Here is a 23562-nt window from a genome sequence, read left to right as displayed (position 1 = left end):
GAATAGAAATACATTAGACAAAATTGAGTGTGAGAATATAGCACAGATGTCCTATACTGAAGTAGGGATTTTGAGTTGTAGCTACAGTTGTCTCTTGATCTGAATCTAGTCAGCTACGATTTGACATAAGGAACATTCTCAGGTAATCATAAGGGAGATTAGAGAGGAAGGCTGATTCTATTCACCTAGAGAAGAGCAAACGGAGATATGCTGCTGGACCAATGGAAAGAAATCTTAAAACCTGAGTTTAAAGTTGGGTGGAAAAGAAACATGAAGAGATGAGGAGAGCCTCTGTACACCCTAGGAATCTTCTGTGACATGAGTAAGACACTCCAAAGGAGCACCATTAGCTCAAGGAGGGGGTTTCTAATTGACTTCAAAATCCTTAGATATTTGTCAAGAGCTGACAACTGACTTTCAAGAAGAGTTTTTTGCTTCCGCTTTGATTCAATTCACTTAAGGACAACAAGAAAAGAAGCTACACTCTTAACCAAATAAAAAATACAAAAGCAAACACAGACAAAAGCATTATGCTTCAATATTCTTGGAAATGATACTGGCGATCTCCAAGTACAAAGGTCAAGATCATAGAAATAACATTACTATTATGCTGTAGAAAATTAATGTGGCCCCCAAATATCAAAGAAACCCATAAACTCTGAATCTGAAAAATACTTAGACTCACATATTGATTGCTGTGCTGAAAAGGAAGTTTTATTTAACTGCCTATTTTCAGGTTTGTTATTGTCTTTAGTAAGCCACCCAAATCAAGTATAGACATGATATTTACTATATTTCTTTTGCTTCAACTCTTTGCTGTTTATAAAGTGATGGATGAAGTTAATACTGAAGATGCTGACTACAAAAGGAGTTAGTATTATCTAATCCTAGTTAGTTCAAATTCTGGTTCAAGTCCTACCTGGTTGAATAACTAAGCTCACCCACTTTCTTCCCACTAAACGTATCACCCAGAGGATTACAGGCTTTCCAAGAAACAGGGATCAACCGTTCAACTGATTTCAAAAGGGAGCCTTCTGATGGCTTAGTGAAAGCAATTTCATAGGGTTAAGAACTCTTCCCTTTAGCAAAGAGTATGCAATGAAAGCACGAGAGCAAGAGCTCTGTGCTCTTTATACAGAAAGATGTTAACGGCTTCTTAATGCACATGCTCTCTGACTGAATTTACACTCAGGTAATTAAAGGCAAAATGTTGGGATCTTAAGTAAAATTCACCGTAATGATTTTTAGTCTTAAGTCTTTTGAATTTCTGTAAGAATATTATAATGAAATGACTTTTAGAAACCTTGTAAATATGGATTATATACAATGTTTTCTTGTGCATTCTCATATTCTTCACTTTCTCTTTAGAATTTTAATTTTACTATTTATTCAAGAGCTGAGTAAAGTTTTTTCAAGACACCAGAATAATTTCTATAAATTGAATACATGGCTTTAATCTTTTCTATTTTTATGAATTTCATATAAGTTTACGTGATTTATTAAATAAGTTAAAAATAAAATGATGTCATTTTTTATGTTCCTGGATAAAAGTTCACACTGGTTGAACTGAAGTAAATTAGTCAGTAAAAGGAAGTCCAAACACAATCTGATGCTTTGATCTCTAATAATGTGTAGTCATTTTTATTAACTCTTTATCATTTATTTAATGTATAACTACATAGAACATGTCATAATGCTATGTACCTAGAGGATATAAAGACTTCCATCATATCCTCAAGGAGCTTACAGTACTGTAGAGAAGACCAAGTTATGTAATTTTTTTCCTTCAATTTTCTCAAAAGAATAATTCTTCAGAAGGTTAAGCAAAAGGAATTAGAAAACAAAACAAATAGTAGGAAGTATGTCAATTATTGGCCAATCAAAGAGTCTACTGTGCAAGTCTCTCACTGAAAGTTCCTGTTGGGAACAGAAATACTTCATGATTTTACATTATTTTAATCCATAAATCATTATTGTAAGGGAATTTTGAAATCAAGAAACTGTATCTGCCCCTGAATATGTCTAAGATTTCTCCATGTCCTAGGGGGAAAAAGCCAGTCACCTTATGTCCCATCCCAAGAGCCAAAGGCCTCATTAAAAAAAAAAAAAAAAAAACATATAAGAGAGTTCAGGTAATATTTATTTGTCAAGCATTTATAGGACTGGAATGGAGAAAGGAAACATGATTCAGGCATAATCTCCTTGTTTTGAAAATTTCTTAATTCACCAAATGATGTAAAAAAATTCCTGAACTCTTACTAGCAGAATAAAAAATGACTAATAGAAAACAAAATGAAAACTGTGGTAGGAAATAAATAATTGAGTGCTTTGTAAAGTTTAAGAGGCAGGAAAGAGAACTTCGCATTGCAGGGAAAAGCAAAGGTTCATAGCACCTGTTAGATCTTTAAAAACACTAAAACTTGGGCATATGGAAATAAGAAAGGGGAGTTCCAGGACAATGAAAGAGCAAAAGAATAGAGTTCAGAAAGAAAATGGATTTGCACAGTATGCCATGATTAGTGTTAGATGGCATGAATGTATAGAAATCATGGGATATAATGTTGTCAGGTTAGTAGCTAAATCATTAATGCTATACATATATAAGAAAGAGATTATTCTTTTTATTGTTATTCTTTTTTGTGCTTGTTATTTAATACTCCTAAATGAAAGGAGAGGGCTTTTTAAGTCACAGATGTTTCTAAACACACATTGGAACTTAAACTTTTTTTTTTAATCAAATACATCTTGAAGATGTGACATAAATCGTAAAGCAGCGTGAATGTCAATTTATCTGAGTTCAAAATCTCATCGAAGATGCTAAGAAGATACTTTTAGCACCTAATCTCCCACTCCATTCCTTTTTAAAAATGGACTTTGTATGATAGTAGGAGGCAATTCATGAGGAAACAGTGGTAAGCTACAGCGTATCCCACAGGTCAGGACCAACTGCAAATTTGATTTTTTTTCTAAACTCAACCAATACCTGACCACAAACTGAATTTTGAAAGCCTAGAATCAGTCAGCCACAAATAATTCTGCATTGTCTATTAGAGGTGAGCTGCTGTGTTAGATGCCCTTGGGAGAAAAAGAATGCGAAATTATTATTGCACTGAAATAACTTAATTTCCTTTTGAAGAGATGAGACAGAGGCACACAAAGTCAAATAATAATGAATGATAATGCATACTTAGGTAAATACATAATAGATATGGAAGATAGATAATTCTGACGGGGCAGTACATTTTATTCCGGGACACCCACATACCCTAGGTCACTGTGGGGAATAACCTGCTTGTGATGAAAGTATTTTCAGTATTGTAAAATGCCTAGTGGAAGGGGCATACATTACCTAGGATCACATAAACTCAAATGCTGTTTAAAAAAAATAGGCTACTGGGCTTCCCTGGTGGCGCAGTGGTTGAGAGTCCGCCTGCCGATGCAGGGGACACGGGCTCGTGCCCCAGTCTGGGAAGATCCCACATGCCGCGGAGCGGCTGGACCCGTGAGCCATGGCCGCTGAGCCTGCGCATCCAGAACCTGTGCTCCGCAATGGGAAAGGCCACAGCATTGAGAGGCCCGCGTACCACAAAAAAAAAAAAAAAAAAAAAAAATAGGCTACTGCCGCTGGGTTCCAATTTGTAAGTGTGTGTTGGAGGGTGGAGCGGCTGGGGGTGTTTGAGTAGAGGAAAAAGCAATCGAGATTCAACAAGAGGAATGGCCTGGAAAGAGTATATTGTGTAAAATGAGGCCCAGGGTCTCTTCCAGACTTAATTTCTATGATGGGACTAACAGAGGATAATCCACACGAAGTTACAAAGTCATAACATTGACTGCCCTCCAGTTGCACTTAACAAGGGTTTCTACTAATACTCTCATCATAATTTCCATTTTAATTATTTTTAGGGTCTTTGTTTTATCTTCTTAGACTGATTTTTCAAGTAGGCTCTCTTCATTCATCTCTATAACCCAGGCTCCAGCATAACACTTGACATACATATATTATATACACACATTTACACACATGTATTATATATATACATACATATAACTATCCATATATATACACACACACATATAAAAAACAATAAATGTTTATGAAAGAAATAAATAGAAACCTGGAACCAAATCATGGAGAATACTGAATGTGAATTGGCAGGATCTAATCTGTAGAGAGGTTTTTGTGTGGAGGTTTGGCTTGACCAGAACTTTAGTGTAGGAAGGCAAATCTCATAGTTCCACGAAACACAGATTGGAGAAGGGCATAAAGAAAGGGAGAAGGAAGTTAGGGGTTGTTGGAAGAGTACAGGAGGGGAGTGAGGAGGACCTGGGTTAGGATAGAGATAAGGGGAAGAGAAAGAGAGAGATTTTAGCAGTAGAATAAACTGGATTTAGTAATTATGCAGCTATGTGGACAAGAAGCAAAAGACCCCAAGCTCTTGCGTTTGCGGATCTGCAACTGTGATAGACTATCGACAGAAACAGGAAGAAGCATTTGTATTAGATGAAGTGATAATTTTAGTTTTGGACATATGGAGTGTAAGGAATACGTGATTTATTTCGGTGGGAATATTTAGCAGGTAGTTGACCATTCCAGAGCAATGATACTGGAGTAAAAATTATAGCTGTAATAATGTTCATTATTCTAAACATTTGGGGAAAAGGGAGGAAGTCTGGGAGAAAAAGAATAAACAAATATTCAAAATATCATTGTGTTATTGTTGTTTAAAACAAATTGAGTGGAATTATTTTAGAAAATAAATCATTCCTAGGTTGTAGCTTGTTATAATTTATGCATCAGGCCACCTTTTAGGGCTCTGAAGGAAAACTTGGTGTACCAAAATACGGTGGTAATCTAAAATTCATTATCAGGACCCAGTTTACATTTTGGTATCTCCCATCCTCCTGTCCTCAGCTTTATGCTCCATTCTGAACAGCTAGGGTCAATGGTAATTATACAAACATATAAAATATGTCTAAGATAGTGCACCATATTTTTATCAGATATCTGTTATGGTGCCTTACATATACTGCAGAATAACAGGATAATAACTTTCATACTCGTCTAAGATATATATGCTTTGTAAATAAGTTCACTTGTATAATTTTTTTAGATTCCACATGTAAGTGATATTATATGATATCACAGAAACAGACTCACAGACTTCGAAAACAAACTTCTGGTTACCAAAGGGGAAAGGTTGGGGGAAGGGATAAATTAGGAGTTTAGGATTAACATATACACACTACTATATATTAAATAGATAATCAACAAGGAGCTACCATATAGCAAGGGACCTATACTCAATATTCTGTAATAACCTATATGTGAAAAGAACCTGAAAAAGAATGGATATATGTATAGCTGAATCACTTTGCTGTACACCTGAAACTAACAACATTGTAAATCAACTATACTCCAATATAAAATAAAAATTAAATTAAATTTAAAAATAAAAATATATATGCATACATTGTGAATGAGAGAGATTTTCTGAGGTCTCAATTATAAGAATATGGAGTAATAATTTCCAGTTTCAGCCCCAATGTATAAAAACTTACAAGCCGTCACTCCTGTCCTTACAAGACAAAAGAACCTGAATAAACAGAAAATCAGTGACTTCTCTTGGTTGCATCAGAGAACTGAGTTTGTGGGGAAATCCCCTCCCCACATGCGAAACTGGGAGCAATGGGCAAATCCACAGAGTCACAACTGACCTCTTCAACTGGAGCAGAAGTTGCTGGAACCATAAAATTAGAAGCACTTATAAAGTAATTTTAACAAATTGCTGAAATTGAGTACAGGATAGCATGACAGTGGGAAACTGCTGGGGTCAAATCTTAGGTGGAACCCACTCTTTTGTGAGTTTCACCGCCAGGAAGACCACCCAATTCTCACAATAAAGATTCAACAAATCTCCCCTTTTGGCACTAACAGAAGGAGGCGAAGCATAATCGTTATGAAATATGCCCAGAGCACTCTCCATAAAAAGGGCCTACTCTCCAGGGGAAAAGACTTTATCAGAGTCTTAGCTCCGCAGAGAGAAAGACATTGCTCCCACCAGACAATGCTAGAGCCTTCCTGCTTCGCCAAAGTGAGGGAGCTCTGTAAAGGCCACCTGAAGATGACAGTTCAGAGACACAGGCCCACTGAAAGACTGAGATCCAGTTATAAAACCACAGGATGCTCAGCCTCCCTCAGACCTTGCCTCAACAATAGGACTCCAGTACTAACAGTGAATTACAGCTGCAAGGCACCGACGCTGCAAAATTGAGAAGGGAGACAAAAACAATAACCCTAGATCAATTTCTCCAGGCTGCCATCCTGCCCTATAGATTTTGGAATTGTCAGCCCCCAAAATTGTATGAGACACTTCCTTAAAATCAATAAGTCAATCTCTCTTGCTGTCCCTCTCTCTCTTCTGTGTATATACATACATGCACATATACATACACATATACATACACACACACATATATACACACAGATGTGAGTGTATATATATGTACATATACACACATATACACACATATATGTATCTCTCTCTCCAACTGTGCTTTTTTTTTTTCTGGAGAATCTTGATGAATACACTAGGGACAGAGTATGAATGGTTCCTTCTCTTTAGTTCTATCACAGTAACTCTTCCTGAGTTTTGCTTTAGCATCTAACATTGGTTTTATATAATTGCATACATCCTTAAGTGGATAACACACGTAATTCTTTCCTCTTATGCAATCATTAGGGTAGGTCAGGTAAAACTATTTACAGTCTCTTTGCCTCCAAAATTCAGCCCCTCCTGCCATCATCATGCAGCTTAGCTTGAGGAATCGGACCTACATTTTGTTAGTCATGACCTTCCAGAAAGTCATAATCAACATGCTTTGGCTTCTATATGACTGCCTAAAGGATTTGGTAGTGGCCTCTTCAATGAGGAAGCCAGAAGAAGACTGACCAGTATTCGTAGTGAAAGTCTTTACAAAAAGTCATGAACAAAAACAGTATCAGATATTAAGGTAAAAAATTAGAATATGTACTATTCATGTAAAGAGTAGTAATCCAGAAGATGGATGTCATAATTCCAGCAGCAGATGAATGGATCTATACTGTAACTTTTCAACTACAAAATAGAGCCTTTGGAATATTCTGTTATACTTGGGGATCATAACAAAGTATACGAAGTCCTAAATAATCATATAAAGCATTCAATAATATATACAAAATCTTATTCTGCGTCTAAGATTCCAAGCAAATGAAATACACAAGGCTGTGTTTCCTTTAAATGAAAAGTTTTAAATTATCTGGCATTTTAAACAAATTACTGTGAGAATTTCATTACTGTCGTTCATTATTCGCAATAGAATAATTTGTGTTCACAGTTGGCTGTATCTTAATGGACAATCATGTCTCATTTCTGGTAAAAATTCAAAACTAGTAGAACTGTGATACAGCCGTGGTGCCTGCAAAATTAATGTTTACAGTTGCAAAAACAGCAACTAAAAATATGGATTGGAGAATTAAAGCCATTAATGTAAAATGTGATTTGTTCTCTGTGTTTAATAAATACATCGAGAGTTCTATTAATGAGATCTTTCTGAATGAAATTTGTGATGCCTCTCATTCAATACAAGCAGGCCACTAATCTTGCTTACAGAGAGTAAATAAAAAAGCCAGAAGAGTACACCAGAGAAAGTGAACATTCATTTCTTATATGATTTCATAATTATGCCTATATTTTGAAGCAAAATTACAACCTAAATCCAATTCTAACACTGATTAATAAATAAAATTAATCTATACATTGATAATGTGACTAGTTGAGCCAAAGCCCTGCATATCTGCCAGGATTTTTCTAAAAATCAATATCACTAATACACTAAAGTTAAAATGAAAACTTCCTTGGTGAAAACATATATATATTTGCTGAAACATATTTAGCTTCTGAAAAACTGCCTCTCTCTTCTCGTTGGCCATACACACACATGAAAGATAAAAGTGTATATAAAATGTCAATGAGGATAAGAGAAACATACTGATGTACACAGAGAGTCACAGAGCCAGAAGAAAAAATCTAAGTCAACATCCTGAGTAGGACCATGAACATCAATGTCTGTGGGGACTTGGCGTAGACAGATAAAGGGTGCCAGGTGTGTGCTTCTCTTGACCACAGCCCATAAAAGGCAGCTGCTCTTCCTTTACTCCAGCTGATTATGTCATGCAGAAATACGGGACACACAGACGCTTCCATCATCATCCGGTTGGCTTACTGTTTATCTTTGTAGAGAGCAGCTTACATTTTTTCTCAAAAATCCCTGAGTAGATCAATACCCTGCAGACTAAACAAAACAAGTCTGCAAACTGCATCTTTTCATAGACGGAGTTTGCCACACCTAATCCAGACCATTCAGTGGCTCATATAACTTGCTTTCCTAATATAAATCTCCTGGGACTAATACTAGTTATAAGATCTTCACTAGGTATTTTAAGGTCTAATATAAAATAACCTTCGGTTTATACCAATTTCATCCTGCCTTCAGAACAAACTGTTATATTTGACTTTTTTTTTTGACATTGGGTTCACACTGTAGATTATTATTTTTTAATTCTCCTTCATGACCACATGCAACATTTAACCAAATCCCCCAAATACAAAATTCTAATCAAGTTGTAATATGGTGATAAGATTATTTGGTTCCTATCTTTAATAACACTACCATAAAGCCAGTTTTATCTGATGAAGTAGTAAGAATTCGTAGTAAATTTTCTAGATCACGGCATTTTACCCATTTAGCAACCAACTTGTTGGATTTCATACTTTTCAGTATGCTGTCTTAAATGTACTGCCTCCATAAACAATAAAATTTTCATTTCACTTTTACTGTAAAACTTGGAGTCATCACGATGACTATAGTAATATCAATGTTTTATTATATTCATGCATTAATAGCCTCAGAGAATGAATATCAAAACAAATGGTATGGGCTTCCCTGGTGGCGCAGTGGTTGAGAGTCTGCCTGCCGATGCAGGGGACACGGGTTCGTGCCCCGGTCCGGGAAGATCCCACATGCTGCAGAGCGGCTGGGCCCGTGAGCCATGGCTGCTGAGCCTGCGCTCCGCAACGGGAGAGGCCACAACAGTGAGACGCCCGCGTACAGCAAAAAAAAAAAAAAAAAAAAAAAAAAGGTATAATCTAAGGTCCCAAACTGATTTGGTCTTTGAGATCATGTGTAGGTTAATTAGGATCTTCTGTTGTCAACCAGTAGTTAGCAGTGTGGTTAAAATGCAGAACTCCCCACCTCGCCACCCTGTTCTCATTTTGTTTTGTGTTACAGATTTTCTATGATTTAAGACTACGGGTGGTATGCTTATTAGAGAAACACATAAATTAGAGTTGGGGGATTTTAGAGGAGAGTTAGAATGGTTCTCATAGGAGCCCTTGTTTCCAGAATACATGGTGCAGTTTGAAGAAAACCACCCAAGTTGTTTTGTTTGAATTGGTGCCCTGCTTCCCTCTCTCCAGCAGGCTAACTGAAACACATGCAGGAATTACGCCCTAGTGCCAAGAGGCTGCGTTTTGGAGAGAGTTGTGTGTGATCCAACCTTTAGTACATGTCTGACCTTAGGTAAATCATGTCATCTGAGTCTCATTTTTGTTGGCTGCAAAGAAAGGTAACATTCTTGCTTTATGAAACTAAGACTCTTGTGCAGTATCAATATGGTCATGTATTTGAAGCAACGAGCACAAGTCTCAGCACTTAGCTGCCCTAAAGTAAATATTGGTTTTCTTTGCCAGTATTTACTAACCTCGTATATTGTGACCACGATGAGAAAGTGAGAGGCAGTGCCTGACTTCTTCCTGTTGCTCAGACAGACTGTGGCACTTTCCTCTTGAAATAAAGAATTTCACAGAACTTCAACATCAGACAAGGTCCCTCTGTGACAGCAATGGATCAAGACAAAAAGCAAGACTCCTCGATAATCATTTCTGAGCACAGAGCATAATTTCCAAATCAACACAATTGACCAAACACCTCCCTGTGCTGGTATATAGAACCACTACTTCTTTACCAATTACAGCTGAGTCTCACTGTAGTCCTCCCCCGTTCTACACAGGGTTTACCGAAATACCCAGTCATAAAACTACTTCTGCTTCCTGACAGAACCCAATTCAGAGCAAAGAGCTCTAAACCTTCTCTCAGGTAACCTAAAGTGAGCCCCAATCTTCGGCATCCTCCTACTGAGATGGCCCATGGTTCCCCATGGCGTGTGTTCTTTCCCACTACAGTGAGCAATGCATCCGACTTGTTCAATCACAGGTATATTCCTGATAGTCTCTGGCTGGAGAGAATTCACCAAGGAATACCAGGCAAGTTCCAAAATGGGGCAGCCATTTGTCAGAGATGACATTTATAGCCATGCTGTCCTAGCCACCATATGGGTCAAAATTCCTTCAGAGATGGTGTATTATTCAAGTTAAATATCAAACTCACTTAACAGAGGTTATACAAGTTACTAGCAAGATTATTTTTCTTTAGTCAAAATACTGGAAGTAGGAAATTCATCTCCATTCCCTTATACACTCATAAATGTGTTGAAGATCAAAATAGTTGACTTCCTTTTACATTTTTCACTAACTCAAGGAAAGTATTGGGCTTCCCTGGTGGCGCAGTGGTTGAGAGTCTGCCTGCCAATGCAGGGGACACGGGTTTGTGCCCCGGTCTGGGAAGATCCCACATGCCACGGAGCGGCTGGGCCCGTGAGCCATGGCTGCGGAGCCTGCGCGTCCGGAGCCTGTGCTCCGCAACGGGAGAGGCCACAACAGTGAGAAAAAAAAAAAAAGTATTAATAAAATAGAATGAAGTCAATTACTTTAAACTTCTAAAATGGGAATTTTACAGTAAAAAAAGTTCAGGAGGAGTTTTAAATTCATATTAACTTTATATTTTAAAGTTTAACTTAGGAAACTAAGAGGGAAAGTGTATATAACTTAAATTTTGATTTTAGTAATATTTGATGCACTACAATCTTCAATAGATCTAGAACAGCAGCACCACATGAATTATGAAATAAGGCTGTACTGGGCAAACAACTTATTCCAACCAGTGAAACAGTAATAATGCCTGACATCAATTGCACACTGATCACCAGCTGGGCGCTATTCTACATGCCTCACACCTGTCATCTGAATTAATCTTCAAAATCACCATTTGAACTGGAAGTTAAAACTATCTCCACTTTACTGGTTGGGATACCTGGGCTTCGATAGGGTAAGAAACTTGTTGGAAATTACACAGTTTAATGATACAGGTGAAATTCAAACCCATAAAATCCAATTCTAGAAGTCACATGCTGAACCTTTAAGAATCACTTCCAAACTGCCCAAGGGTTCAGATTTCTCCTAGGAGCATCACACATATCCACACATAATGAACCCTGTATATAATAATCGGACTTTAAAACTTCAGAAGAACATCTGTAGTGAAGCAACTCTAAAACACCTCCAGAAATCAGGAAGTAACTCTTTGTGAAGTCTGAGGACTCAAGGGCTGGTGTCCTCGCTTTTGCATCATTGACTTTAATCTCATTAAAGATGTTTGCAATCAAAATAATAAGTCATGCAGCATACTGTCAATAAAAGATCATGGGAAGGAGATGTCAGAACACATGAGTTCTCATCCTGACTCCATTAAAGGCCTCTTTCAAGTAACGCCCACCTTTTCAGAGATGAACAAACTGGAGGTTAAATTCCGAAAGAGTTAGCAAAATATTTAAGTTCAAATTTGGAGCTAGGCATCAATGTAATGCCCAACTCTGAAAATTTATTTTCAATAATTATGTCATTACAGTGGAGAGTATTTTTTTTTATAATACAGTAAGTTCTGGAACAGGACAATGAATTAAAAGTTTAAAAAGTAAATTCACTAAAGAATAACACTTATTTTAAACACGTGGACTCAACACCTCTTAAACAGTGGGCCATGTTTAAATACGGGAATGGCTATTCGTTACTACAATATTCAGGAGATGTAATTCCACAAACAAACCCTTCAAAAGCAGATAGAAATTGACATTCCCATTTAGTGATTTAAACACATTTATTACAGGCCTTTTAAGACTTGAACACTGTACTAGACACAAGTGGTATATTAAAAATAACTCATCTGGAAAATAGTTTAATATATACGGGTTAAGGTTTACAGAAAGTGAGAGAGAAACTTACGTAACTTGTAGAATCTACTTTTTAATATATAGTTATACCTCATGGTTTGACCAAGTTCAAGTGTCATTCAAAGCCCACTGATCGTGCCCAAGTATTATTATCTCTGTCCTTATGGAACCAGTAAAAGGGATATTGTTACATTCCCTTTGGTTCTCTACACAGAGCTAATAAGTTTAGTTCTGCAGAACGCTTGAGCCAAAATGGCAGAAAATAACTCTGTATTTAAGAAAAGCATACTGCCTGGAGCTCACATTAGCAAATTCTTTATCATGAGTCTAAAAATGATTCTAAAATTCTACACCTTTTCAGCTTTCCTAGGTTTTTCATGGACCATGGCTTTTCTCATATGTTGAACTAAGAATTTAAAAGAAACTATGTCTCACTAGGTCTGTAAAGCTTTCAACAGGCTCAGTTTAATTTCCTGAAGTAGTCAAATGTAGTTACATCGACAGATATTCTATGGTCCATTACATTACCCTAGGTAGAAATGGGCTGGTTTTATAGGCCTCTCCATTGGAAGGACATAGACTATTCTACCTGCTGAAGCTTAAGTGAGTCACTGGGGTATGATTTGAGGTCCCTGAATGGAATAGTTTATGTTTCATTTCTTTTCATGTGAAGTTTATATATACATATATATATCTTCAAATAGCACCTATAGTACATAATGTAAACAGTCCACTTGGGTACATGACAACCAAATTCTAAACTTACTACTTCTGCCGTAATGGTTGAAAAATAGTGAAATATATTTACATAGCATTTTTATTCAGAATTAATTGGCCAGGAGTAGGCTATCAGCAAGATGTTTTGGCACATTGAAATGAAAGACAAATGCTTTGCTCCCATAATGATAATTGGAAAATGAAAGGTCATATCTGGGGAGAGTTTCCCTATCTGCTCTACAGATAAAATGTTTCCTCTAGTCATCCTGTAACACAGGCAGTTACAGCAACTTGGGATCACCGAGTCATCAGCGATACCTTCACAAAGCAGTCAGGGTCATATGAGCAGATCACCCCTCATATGAAGTCTGCCTTGGGTGTGCTTTCAACGTGAAAGGTGGTGATGGGTAAGGGAATTCTGGCAGCACCTACATTCATCTAGCCCTTTAGTGCACATATGTTATGACCACCACCCAATCATAAACATCATTAGTCCACAACTCTGCCTGGATCTCTGTCAGCATAGACTATTGCTCACAGGTGAAAGAAAATAACCGTTTGTATTATATATATATATTTTTTTTTTTTTGCAGTACATGGGCCTCTCACTCTTGTGGCCTCTCCCGTTGTGAAGCACAGGCTCAGTGGCCATGGCTCACGGGCCCAGCCGCTCCGCAGCTCGTGGGATCTTCCCGGACCGGGGCACGAACCCGTGTCCCCTGCATCGGCAGGCGGACTCTCAACCACTGCGCCACCAGGGAAGCCCTGAAAATAACCATTTGAAGCAAAGTTGCTGTTCCCCCTCCAAACCCCTCACACGTAACATGCATTCATCTAGCACCAATTCTGCACTGATTCTGTCTGCCAGATGAGAATAACGCTATTTGTGAAGCTACCTTACTCTTCCTCCGACCTCAAATCTCACATTCTGGAATTGTCTGCCTTTAAGATAATTCTGTGGGGTTTTTTAAGGAGGAGAAATGACACACACTGCCTTGGTATGGCTGAGGTATTTCAGCAGAAACATTTTTTTCAGAAAAATATGATAGGCGAGAACTATAAGTTGATTACATAAATGATGGGGTTGTAATTACGTTTCCTTAAGTCATGCTGAGTCTTAATAGAGCTGACTAAAATCATTTCATTTTTTAAAGGCAAGTTTTTTTCCAACACAGCAGGAAAATAAACAAAAAAATTACAAGAACAAATGACGTCTGAGGTTGTGATATCCCATCCTAGGTCTCCAAGTGCGTTTCAGAGTCCTGCCGCAGGAAGATGGGATGGATTACAAACTGGGCACAAATGCCATGTTTGCATAAGCATCTAGACCTGGATCAACCTCTGCCCCATTTCCTGGGAGACTTGACTGAGCTGCCAGTTAGTTCATCACTTACCCATCAGACAGCAACTGAAAGAAACTGCAGTGAAAGAATAAACTGTAAAAACAGTATATATATGTGTATATGCCTTAATATGGCATTTTGTGAATATATTTAATTGAAAATATTTCTCTCGGCACCATACTGATTCTCTAATTTTTCCACTTCCTAACTTCAGAAAAACTGCTGAACAAATGGCCTTAATTAACTAAATTGTGCTGTAATGGAATAGATGGATACTTAACACTTTTAAACTGAATGCTAAGTATTTAGTTTTGTTCTCTGTGGACAGGGTTTACCTAACAGTTGCATTCTTAGAATTACTACTGGTTTTTCTGCAAAGTAAACTCCTGATCTAAAATTTTATTTCTCAATAACTTTAAATTGACAAAAAAAATTCTAAGTTAAAATAGAACTTATTTTTCATGGGGCCTTAGGTGGTTAATTTACGTATCTTCTAATGCACATAAAGGACAGGCTTTACTAAAATGATTAAATAAAGAGGAATATATGATGACCTGAAATACCTTATTAACAAAAAAACTGACAATTGACTTCAGTGCTTCCTCCTCTCAGTGTTCCCTTCTTTTTAAGCCCCATTATATTTTCAAAGGATGCAAGAAGATTCAATATACCTGTGCATGAAACCAAGATAAGCCTGGTATAACTTTAGTCGTCTGATCTTTTAATCCTGTAGGTATGCAAAATTTAATATCACCAGTTCCTTTGTTTATAAAGTTATTCAGTTACGTGACAATCTGCCCTAGAGGCAAAACAAAAGGATTAGAAACGCTCTTTCCTGTTGATTTTGAAAGGCTAATAGATACTATTCAAACGATAAATGATTTACCATCCAGTTTAAAAACAAGTAGTCATTTTATGAGCATGTGTGGAATATTTCTTCTTTTTCAAGTGAATTTTAGTTGCTTAATATTCCATGATAATTTCTACGTAAGGTATTGGCTTAAACATTCTTTACATTAAAAAATAAACTTTAATGTTTCCTCTGGGAGATGAAATGGCAGGTGAAGAGGATGTGACAGCAACATGCCTCATACATATTGAGATGACACTGTCCTTTTTATGGCCAATGAACTGAATACTCTTGTCTATTGCCTTGCAATTATAAAAGTGCTCTACGTAATGTGAGTTCTTATAATGTGTATTATAATGTGCATGTCCCATTAACTGAAATGAGCTAAGCATGGGCACAAGCTTCTTGTATAAGCACTTTGCCAACACTTTTGCTTAAGTTAAACTTGAACTATATAATGGAGTTTAGTGTGCACAACCTTGACTAAAGAAATTTTAAGAGATTTATATAAATCTATCTGAGAATATGCTCTTGTCATGCTCAGTAGCACTGTAATTAAAGTATAAAATGCAATAATCCTTGTAACCACTCTCCGGACTAGTAAAATAATCTAAATTCCCATTTAAATCATAGATGTGAAACCACGTCTTCCTAATGTTCAACAATTCACTCAACATCACCCTAAGGTAGGTAGGATGGATGTAATTGATGACAGTGCAGGAAAGCAAGGACCAGACAGTACAATTTAGTTTGCAAACTTAGAAGCCACTAGTGTTTTGCAGACACCACATTTTACGCAGCATTCTGTGAAACTTGATTATAATGAATAGGAAATGACATACAAGGTTTGAGGTATAACATTTGGATCAGGAAGATATTGGCATTTTGAATGTTTCCTTACCAGCCCTACTTGGATTTACTCTGGTAGTTTAGTTCTATGTTTACATTATAATAGCCAATTATTTCAGTAAGAATGAGCTAACAGAAGCTAGCATCTAAAGAGGGTTGTCACTCTCTGTAGCACTGTCAAAAGAAAATTTCCCTGTGGTCTTAGAAAAAGGATAGTCTCAAAGGTGAAAACTTTAGGTATGCCCATATTCTAAAGAGGCTTAAGGAGCTTCCAGGTCCATCTCCATGAAATCTGCTAAGTTGGCTGACCTGGCCCAGTTACCACCAGCAGATTACACTCCTACAGTCTACAAAAGCAGAGCTGTGAGAGAAAGGAAATTAGATATGTTCTCAGGAGTGTACTGTTGTTGGTGAGAGATTATTTGGGGATGCAGAGGGTTGCCTCTCTCCCAGAGGCCAACCTAAGTGCGGAGGGCACACCAAGGGAATCACTCCTAGGGAAAGACGCTGCCAGACAAAAGACACAGCAACATCCCATCCATCCAGTGGAAGCTGGCTTATGCAGTGGGCTTGCAGATTTTTGCCCTTTGCCAGGCTGAGGAGAAATGAATTACACTGAGACGGCTGAGAATTTTAGCAGCAAAGCAGCCTGCAGAACAAGCTTTCGACATGGGAAGGGAGAGCGACGTATTGGTGGGTATAATGGACACTGTTGACAGTAACCAGGATTGAGCATCTTTCCAGCATGCAAACCAAGAGAGCTGCTGCTCAGGTGAGGACAGGGAGCAGCGAGCTGAACTACGAAGATTAACAGGACCAGAAAACATCAAGCCGGAGAGGAGCCCTTCTGCCGGAGAAACATGTGTGAGAAAAACACCCCCCTTCCCAATTTCACATGTGTGAGCCATGAGAAAACCAACATTTGAGTAGTGACTCTGCAGAGGACACAGAGAACAACTGACAGTGCTAATTAAGGCTTTTGTCCCTTGGCTCTCACTCCCCCCACCCCGCCTCCTCTTGTCCCAACAGTGGAGGAATCAGACCAGAGGAGAGGAATAGAAGGAGTAAGGAAAAGAGTGTTCTTTCTTGGCACTACAGGACTCAGGCTGGGACCTGGGCGGCACTGGAACGAGGGGAGAACGTGAGCATCGACTTAGAAAGAACACTGACTTGACTAGTGTGAACTTGAGCGGAAAGACATGATGTGCCTCAGATAATATCGATGTAGGAGAAAGGGAGTTTCAACAGAGTATGTTTGAGCCAGTGATTGCAGAAATAAGTCTGAACTCCACTAAAATAATAAACTGGCTTTATGGGTAATCTTCAGACAGTTACTTAATATCGCTAAATATTACTTAATATTGCTGGGCTTCAGTTACCTCATTTAAAAAAGTGAGGTGCTAGTACCCCACTTTTATACATTTATCCCACAAATATCTATTAACTACATAGTGTATGCCTGATATTTTTCTTCAGGCAGAAGGCTAATATATATGATCAGAAGACTGGCCGTTCTGTGTATTTTATGGCATTGCAGAAAGTTAGGGGCCTTAATCAAGTAACAACCTTCAAGAAGTCAAACAAGGTAAGGAATACCCATCATTTATATCTCAAGTCCTATATGCCAGAAACTGTATAATGCACTTGGGGAAAAAAAAATCCCCACCGTAAAGATTCTTACAATCGACAGTAAAAACATACACAGGGATTATTATTTTTAACTGTGGTAAATGTAATGATGAATTTCTGTTTTCCATTTCAAAAGTCACAAAAACTCTGTCAAAGGTCACATTAAACCAAGCTTTATGAGAAAATTAAGTCATGGTGCTAAGAAAAAATATGCTATGGTTTTGAATAAAGGTCTACTTGGCTCCAAAGTCTATACTGTTTTGATTACATCATTCATCATAATCTCAAAGACAAAGCAGTGCTTCAGATATCCAATTTATAACCTCAAGATGAGCTAAAGCCTGGACATATCATGTTAAAACAATGGTTTTCACATCAATAATGAGTTATTAAGAGAATCTAAGGAGGTTTGAAAACAGTAATTCCAACCTTCTTTGAGGGGTGACATGGATAGACATGGTTTTGATGGTGGCTTTACTGGACTGCCATTTTTACGTGTTATCTTTAGTTGGTTTTAATTAAACCTCATCCCTTAGTTTTACATATATGACCAAGAATGGTCATACTCCCAATCCAAAATCTTCTCGGGAATAGCAAGAAAATGGTATTTTCTTTTGGCTGTGTCCCTAGATGTGAGGATGATTAAGCCTAGAGTTCTTTATGGCCAACTGGTAGCCATATTTTCCATCAAGGAGACCTTTTCCAGGGAGACCTGCCAGACAATAAAGGCATTAGAGAGATAAGAGGGAGAGAGGAAGGAGTAAGAAGCGAAGGAGGGAGAGAGAGAGGGAGCTTCTCTAGTTCCTTTTAGCTGGGTCTAGAACTCCAATATGTATGGGGCAAAACAGAAGCTAAGGAGCTCAGCTTCCCTAGCTTAAGAATCATTAAGCAAGGATTTACCAGTGCGTCCCTACTATACGTCAGCCTGCACAAAGTGCTAATGTGTGTTAGCCTAAGTAAAATAACATACTACTGTATTATTCTAACTTAAAGACAATATCCTGCGATTAATGACTCTGCTCAAAAAAAAAAAAAAAAAGAAATTCACTAAACGGTCCAACAAGACCAAGGTTTTGACAACTCCACCGTTTTTTCTCTATGGATCATTTTGTGTTTTTTAAAATTTGACAGTGGAAGATAATATCAATGGGACTTTTTTCTTTTTCTGAATTCAATCTAATATTTTCAATCATATGTCTGTGAAACACATTCTTTCCCTCTCCCTCCCCCGACCCTTCTCCCTTTCCCTGTCCCTCTTCCTTGGTTAATGAATTTAAAAGCTAGGGAAGTTGAACGATTAAAGAGAATAAATTTCTATTGGTCAACTTTTCTCATTCCAATTTCCATATATTAGGATGCCAATAATGTTGCACCCATCTGGCTCTACAAGGATTGAATAATTAGCCACTGCAGTTGCTGACCTTTAACAGACTCTGAAAGGACTTCAGGGTGGAGATCAGGAATGAGGCCCTCTGTGCTGTCGGAAAACTGGCCGAACAGGCTTTCAGATAGGTATTTTCAGGAGAAAATTTTATGAACCCAATTTCTAGCATCTTCCCATACTTAGAAAAGCCCTAACATCATTAGGATATCTGTGCTTGGTAACAAGCAGTATCCTTCTACCAATTCATGGGCTTGATGGCACGTACCCCTTCTCCAAAATCACATACAGGCTGAACTCCCCCCTTACCTATTTGGAGCAGTTCCTCAAAGCTATCTGAGAGGCTGTATCCTGGGCCACAGTCCTCAGTCACTCCCCAAACGCAACAAACTCACAGCTCTCACACCTGTTTTTATTTCAGTCAACATTACAGAGACAATTTGTTCCTCTGATTCCATATCACTTGGTCTTCCAACAATTTTTCCCCATGCATACTGTGAATCTAAGCCTAGCAAACCTAGCCAGCAATCCTTAGACTATTATGCTAGTGCAAATACAATTTAATAAACATTCACTGAACACTATACTAATCTTGTCCTTGTCCTCAAGGAGTTCACAGTATAGTGGGGAACACAGGCAAAATGTAATTAAACTTCACAGTGAGAACTGTAGCAGTGCAAGCATGAGCCACATATGAAGGCAACACAGAGGAGTAATTCATTCTATTTGGAGACATTTAGAAAGGCCTCATGGGAGAGTTGATTCAAAAACTAAGGTTGGAAGGATAAAAAGAAATTTGCCCGGGTAGCCATCACAGTAGAAATCTAGAACAATCAGAACAGTTCTCCCAGCCGCTCCGCGGCATGTGGGATCTTCCCGGGCCGGGGCACGAACCCGTCTCCCCTGCATCGGCAGGCGGACTCTCAACCACTGAACCGCCAGGGAAGCCCATAACAGTTCTTTCTTGATTTTATTTCAGGACATTTTTCTGCGTTAAAAAGTTACTTCAGGGCTTCCCTGGTGGCGCGGTGGCTGGAAGCCCACCTGCCGATGCAGAGGACGGGGGTTTGTGCCCCCGTCTGGGAGGATCCCGCGTGCTGCGGAGCGGCTGGGCCCGTGAACCGTGGGCGCTGAGCCTGCATGTCCGGAGCCTGTGCTCCGCAACGGGAGAGGCCACAGCAGTGAGAGGCCCGCGTACCGCAAAAAAAAAAAAAACAAACAAAAAAAGTTACTTCATTACTGAAAAAAGTTGTGGCAATTTTTTCTAGGCAGAGTCATGCAGTAAATATTTTCAGTTTTAAGAGCTGTGTTGTCTCTGTCACACTATTCACTTCCTAAGCCGTAGCTTGAAAGCTGCCATAGGTAATACACAAAGGAAAGGGTGTGGCTGTGAGCAAATAAAACTTTATTTAAAAAACAGGTGGTGTGTGGATTTAACCCGTGGGCCATGGTTTGCAGTTTTTTGATATACAGTAATTACCAACAGCACAGAATAAAATGATCTTCCATTTTCACCAGAGTTCCTTGTACCAGTGAGAGAATATTCTGACAGGGGATGGGAAGGGAGACATTAAATTACTGAAGACTCCTTATTAATGTCTTCCTTTTCCAACTCAGAATCTAGGTGCACAGTTTATTTTCTTACTAGTTCAATGTGTCTTTTGGGAAGGGACAGAACATTTTGAAGAGATTCTAATTAGCTTTCCAAAAGGGTTTTAATTCCTTCCAAATAATAACAACTTGGGGAATTGAGTAAATTTTGTCACAAAATAAGTTAAGAGCAAGAGATGATATTTAAGGAATACCGGGGACAATTCTTTGAACACAGGACAAAAATTATTACTAAAAGTGTTCTAAAATGCAGTAATCCCAAGCTTCTTTATAACTTAGAACATTCAAGATTCATCAGTTACCACATGGAAGAATAAAACTAAAGAAATATAAAGACAAAACTGAAGGAAATAAAACTTTATTTCAAACAAGGGTAAAGAAAAAAACATGAAATCTTGAAAAATATTACCTCAAAATGGATTATACTTTGTAATATACATACAAATGTTTATTCAAGATAATGCAAATTTAAATTATTAGATATTTTTATTTTCATAAACAAGAAATAAATTGTGGAAATTATAACTCAAAATTAATTCTGACTTATTTTAAGATTTTTTTCCCTAAGCTCTTCTAAGTCATAGTATATTTTGTGACATTTTAGTTGTATTAAGTTGTTAACTTCTGTGTGGTTTTTTTTTTTTTTACATGTATAGATATGTTAGTAATTATAAAACAAAATTTTAAAAACCCTGCTAATCCTGTGCAACCTGCAAAATCTTTGGGGTCAATCACTGCATTTTAAGCTTGAGTCTCTAAAGGCTTTAAAGTTTGGTTCATTAAATGCTCCTACTTGTGAGATTTAGAAATGTGGATTTTTGACAGCCCTCCCTTCAGGTGTTTCTGATGCAAGATACCACACTCTGAAGGGGAGGTAATAAAACTTTCCTAGATCCAAATGACTGAGAAAAAACCAAATCTTGCTCTTTCAACTCTTCTCGTAGAACACATTTTGTATCTACTTGGTCTTGGTGCTGTAACAATGCCACTTGAACACCTGTCTTGTAGGAACTCTCTACCAAAGAACTTCGTATGTGTCAGGCACTGATGAGTTTGGATTAAAATTAGTATTGATTTCCTTTTTAAATATAAATTTGCAAAATTTTCATTTACAACTTATAATTTATTTTACACTGTTAAATCTACATAATTTTCATCACTTAAGTTACATAGTTTGGGGTGAAAGTGTAACAAATGTAGTTTGTGAGGTATAATATATTTACATTTGTCATAGATTCTTAAAAAGGGATTCTAATTCTAATTCATTTTCAGAAGGTGAATTTTGTTTTTTAAATGTTATGTTTTAAATTTTATTGTAAAACTTTAGTGAAAGATTAAATATACCAATGGACAATAGCTAGACATTCTATGACAAATGAATTCTGACCCACAATTTCCGCAGCAACTGGCCTGGGAGGTAAAACATAACCTCTGGAGCAATCAGCTCACAATATGCATGAGTTTTTCAGTGTCTTCCAGCTCTCATCTTTTTGGCCCTCGACTCCAACTAGGACCAACAAATAACGGCACCCCAAACATCTTAAAGACTCGGTTACTTGATCCTTCCCACAGTACTTTTCACCTCTGCAACACCTAAATCCTGCCAATTTTCGGCCCTTACAAGGAGAAAGAAAATAGGAAGTCCATATCTATCAATAATTACTTTAATTATAAATGCGTTGGCGAATTTTAATTTCGTCAATCAAAAAACACAGCGTGGCTGAATGGATTTAAAAACAAATGAGAGCAGCACTGAGGAGCTTCAAGATAGTGGAAGAGTAAGACACAGAGATCACCTTCCTCCCCACAAATACGTCAGAAATACATCTACATGCGGAACAACTCCTACAGAACACCGGCAGAAGACCTCAAACCTCCCAAAGGCAAAACACTCCCCATGTACCTGGTTACGGCAAAAGGAAAAAGAATAAACAGAGACAAAAGAATAGGGACAGGACCTGCACCAGTGGGAGGGAGCTGTGAAGGAGCAAAGGTTTCCACACACTAGGAGCCTCTTCGCAGGCGGAGACTGCGGATGACGGAGGGGGGAAGCTTCGGAGCCGCGGACAAGAGCACAGCAACAGGGGTGCGGAGGGCAAAGTGGAGAGATACCTGCACAGAGGGTCAGTGCCGACCAGTACTCACCAGTCCGAGGCTTGTCTGCTCACCCGCTGGGGCGGGCGGGGGCTGGGAGCTGAGGCTCCGGCTTCGGAGGTCGGATCCCAGGGAGAGGACTGGGGTTGGCTGCATGAACACAGCCTGAAGGGGTTAGTGCGCCACGGCTAGCCGGGAGGGAGTCCAAGAAAGAGTCTGGAGCTGCCAGAGAAGCAAGAGACTTTTTCTTCCCTCTTTATTTCCTGGTGCACGAGGAGACGGGATTAAGAGCGCCGCTTAAAGAAGCTCCAGATATGGGCACGAGCCGCGGCTATCAGCTCGGACCCCAGAGACGGGCATGAGACGCTAAGGCTGCTGCTGCCGCCACCAAGAAGCCTGTGTGTGAGCACAGGTCACTGTCCACACCTCCCCTCCTGGGAGCCTGTGCAGCCCACCACTGCCAGGGTCCTGGGATCCAGGGACAACTTCCCCGGGAGAACGCATGGCGCACCTCAGGCTGGTGCAACGTCACGCCGGCCTCTAACGCCGCAGGCTCGCCCCGCATCCGTGGCCCTCCCTCCCCCCGGCCTGAGTGAGCCAGAGCCCCCGAATCAGCGGCTCCTTTAAGCCCGTCCTGTCTGAGCAAAGAACAGACACCCTCAGATGCCCTACAAGCAGAGGCGGGGCCAAATCCAAAGCTGAACCCCAGGAGCTGTGCGAACAAAGAAGAGAAAGGGAAATTTCTCCCAGCAGCCTCAGGAGCAGAGGATTAAATCTCCACAATCAACTTGATGTACCCTGCATCTGTGGAATACATGAATAGACAATGAATCATCCCAAACTGAGGAGGTGGACTTTGAGAGCAACCATATATATACATGTTTCCCTTTTTCTCTTTTGGTGAGTGTGTATGTGTGTGCTTCCT

Source organism: Tursiops truncatus, chromosome 18 (assembly GCF_011762595.2).
Source record: "Tursiops truncatus isolate mTurTru1 chromosome 18, mTurTru1.mat.Y, whole genome shotgun sequence".
NCBI classification, from domain to species: Eukaryota; Metazoa; Chordata; class Mammalia; order Artiodactyla; family Delphinidae; genus Tursiops; species Tursiops truncatus.
The sequence above is the reverse complement of the archived record's forward strand: the minus strand, read 5'-3'. Positions refer to the sequence as shown.